This window comes from Eumetopias jubatus, unplaced genomic scaffold (assembly GCF_037043125.1).
Source record: "Eumetopias jubatus isolate StellerSeaLion01/CBP00866 unplaced genomic scaffold, mEumJub1_p1.0 scaffold_2, whole genome shotgun sequence".
Lineage (NCBI taxonomy): Eukaryota > Metazoa > Chordata > Mammalia > Carnivora > Otariidae > Eumetopias > Eumetopias jubatus.
In genome coordinates this window covers 90,482,559-90,486,242 of record NW_028274808.1, presented here as the reverse complement: position 1 = coordinate 90,486,242, position 3,684 = coordinate 90,482,559, and the positions used below count along the sequence as shown (strand labels likewise).

Genomic DNA, 3,684 nt, shown 5'->3' with positions numbered 1-3,684 from the left:
CAATGAACCAGTGCACATCATCCCCAGTTCTGTGCTATGCATAGCACCTAATGCACTGTAGAAAACTGTTTTGGTTTGAATATTGTCCAAAAAATAATAATTTTATAAGAACAAAGGTAGAAAATTATGAGCAATAAAATTCAAAATTAAGATATATGTTAGTTTATCTATCAATAGCATATCTGCTATTCTTAATTTTTCACTTTTCTAGAACCTAGTTCTTTTTTTTTAAAGATTTTATTTATTTATTTGAGAGAGAGAGAGAGAATGAGAGATAGAAAGCACGAGAGGGAAGAGGGTCAGAGGGAGAAGCAGACTCCCTGCTGAGCAGGGAGCCCGATGTGGGACTCGATCCCGGGACCCCAGGATCATGACCTGAGCCGAAGGCAGTCGCTTAACCAACTGAGCCACCCAGGCGCCCTAGAACCTAGTTCTAAAAAGCTAGTTTATTATCTTTCTCTAAGCATTTGTTGCCCTCCCTACCTTTTTTACCTTGGGAGTTGTTTTTGTTCTTTCTTTTATACTAATGACCTCACACTCCCTATAGATGATTTTGCTTCCAAGCATCCCTCACATTTCTTCTTAGTCACAAAACAGGAAAGCAGCAAAAGCCAAAATAAGAAAAAAAAAAAACCTGCAAAAATTAGTTTTCAATTTCATAACCTTAACTAATGTATGCTTTTCCTACTTCAACCAGAAAAAAAAAATATAGTACTAGCATTTATTTATGCTCTCCGACCAAGACAATCTATTTCCAGAAAATTTATGTCACATTTCAACCCTTGTCCCTGTATCTGTATAAAATATTTAAAATAAAGGAAGAAATGCAAAAGAAGAATAAAAATATCAGTAATCCAGTAAGTCTAGAATTTTTTTTGAAAAACAAATGTAAAATGGCCTCAGTAAAGCTAATACAGTGTTTATAATATAATCATGAGTGTATGTGTTGAAGACCGTAGGTGAGGTGATACCAGTAAAGAAAATCTTTTAAAAATCATTACAGTTCATGTTCAAAGAAGTGGAAGAAGATGGCACTCACCAGCTTTTTACATGCACCTACTCAGCTACCTCAGGACCAACTTGAAGCTGAAGGAAAGGCAAGATCCCGGGGATCATGGCAGACCTCACTGGTCTCCTCCCAAAGAGAACCTTCCCCATATGGGTACTAGAAAGTCTGAATACCTCAGTTATTAGAGGATTTTTGAGATGGAGGTACTTTTCCAGAGATCCACGTAGCCCAGTGTCCAGTGGGGATATGGGATGAAAGAAAAAAAATGTCAAATGCACTGGCCATTCAGGTGGATGATGAAGGAAAAATTAAATATGCTGCAATTGCTCAGCAAGGGCAGTCAAAAGACAAGGTCATTTAAAGCAAGTACACTGACCTGGTTCCTAAGGTTTCTGAATACAGATAACCCAGACCTGAAAAGACCTGATGAAGAAGCCGTTAAAGAGATAACTGAAAAGACAAGGGTAATCCTAGAAAAATCTATATCAGAGAAGGTTGCTGCAGCCATGCCAGTTTGAGCAGCTAATAAACTGGCTCCTGCTCAGTATATTTGACACACACCAAATCAACAAGGAGTGGCTTTCAACTCTGGAGCTAAACAGAGAGTTACTAGGATGGTGGAAATGCAGAAAGATCCAGTGGAACCTCCAAGTTTAAAGATTAATAAGAAAATTCCCTGAGAACCACCCTCTCCTCCTACACCTGTCATGCATTCTTCTAGCCAAAAGAGGACCATGAAGGAATAAGAATGGAAGATTCCTCCTTGTATTTCAAACTGGAAAAATCAAAGGGTTATAAAATTCCATTAGACAAACATCTGGCTGCTAGAGGAAAAGGGCTGCCAACAGTGCACATCAATGAGAACTTTGCCAAGCTGGCTGAAACCCTCTATATTGCTTATTGGAAGGCTTGTGAAGCTATAGAAATATGGGCTCAAGTAGAGAGAAAGACAGCTCAAAAAGAAAAGGAGAAACATGAAGAGAAACTTAGAGAAGTGGCCCAGAGAGCCAGGGAGAGAAGATTTAGGATCAAAACCCATGTGGAAAAAGAAGTTGGAGAGACACCCAAGAGGGATGAAATCCGGCATGACAGGCGAAAGGAGAGACAGCACAAGGGGAGAATCTTTCCAGAGCAGCTCCTGATAAGAGGTTAAAACTACAGAGAAATGAAAATCAAGATATCAGTGAAGTCATTGCTCTCGATGTGCCCAAACCTCAGAAGTCCAATGAAGTCCAGTATGACCAAAGGCTCTTCAACCAATCCAAGGGTGTGGACAGTGGTTTTGCAGGCAGAGAAGATGAAATTTATAATGGTTATGATTAAGCTTAGAAAGGTGGCAAATATATGGCCCAGAATATTTTCATGCCCAGTAAAATTCTGGACAAGGACATGTATTCTGATGACCTAGAAGCCAGAATAAAGACCAAGGGTTTTGTTCCTGATAAGGAATTTTCTGGTTCAGGCCATAGGCAGAAAGGCCCAGAAGCACCAGTTCAGTTTGAGGAAGATCCTTTTGGTTTGTACAAGTTTTTGGAAGTAGCCAAACAGCACAGTGGCTCTAAAAGGCTCTTAGATAGCAGCTGCCTCAGGAAACATAAGCATGAAGGCAAGAAGAAGAGGAAGGAGTAGGTACACCTCTCTTCAGAGTGAATGAACTTTTATCCATAACCCTAATGATGCAAGTCAGATGGGGAAACACTTTGTAAATGGCCAGGATAAAAGCTAAATCTGGGTGTCACACCCCAGCACTACTTTTTAATACAGGAGTAAAGAAGGATGAAAATTCTTTGACTGTTAGGGGTTTTTTTTTGTCTGTTTGTTTATTTGTTTTGTTTTGTTTTAAGGAGAGGTTACATTTGTGCTTCTACCTTTTGGCATTTATATAACATACTGCCCCACACATGAAATTAAGACAACTTCCTTCACTTCCTTTTGTGTGACATTAGTATGTTTGGGGGTTAATATTTTATGTAAGAATGACTGCTGATGCACTCTGGAAAACAGTATGGAAGTTCCTCAAAAAGTTGAAAATAGAGCTACCATATGACCCAGCCAAGATGTCCATAGACAGATGAATGGATAAAGAAGTCGTATATATATGTAATGGAATATTATGCAGCCATCAAAAGGAATGAGATCTTGCCATTTGCAACGACGTGGATGGAACTGGAAGGTGTTATGCTGAGTGAAATAAGTCAATCAGAGAAAGACATGTATCATATGACCTCACTGATATGAGGAATTCTTAATCTCAGGAAACAAACTGAGGGTTGCTGGAGTGGTGGGGGGTGGGAGGGATGGGGTGGCTGGGTGATAGACATTGGGGAGTGTATGTGCTATGGTGAGCACTGTGAATTGTGTAAGACTGTTGAATCACAGACCTGTACCTCGGAAACAAATAATACATTATATGTAAAAAAAAAAAAAAAAGAAGATACTAGGAGGGGAAGAATGAAGGGGGGAAATCGGAGGGGGAGACAAACCACAAGAGACTATGGACTCTGAAAAACAAACTGAGGGTTCTAGAGGGGAGGGGGGTGGGGGGATGGGTTAGCCTGGTGATGGGTATTAAAGAGGGCACGTTCTGCATGGAGCACTGGGTGTTATGCACAAACAATGAATCATGGAACACTACACCAAAACAAATGATGTAATATATGGTGATTAGCATAACA

At 39.8% G+C, this 3,684-nt stretch overlaps 1 pseudogene; it reads left to right on the top strand.

The window, feature by feature from the left end:
- Positions 1–1,028: 1,028 nt before the first annotated feature.
- LOC114208156 (SNW domain-containing protein 1 pseudogene) lies at positions 1,029–2,638 on the top strand (annotated as a pseudogene).
- The last annotated feature ends 1,046 nt before the right edge of the window (positions 2,639–3,684 follow it).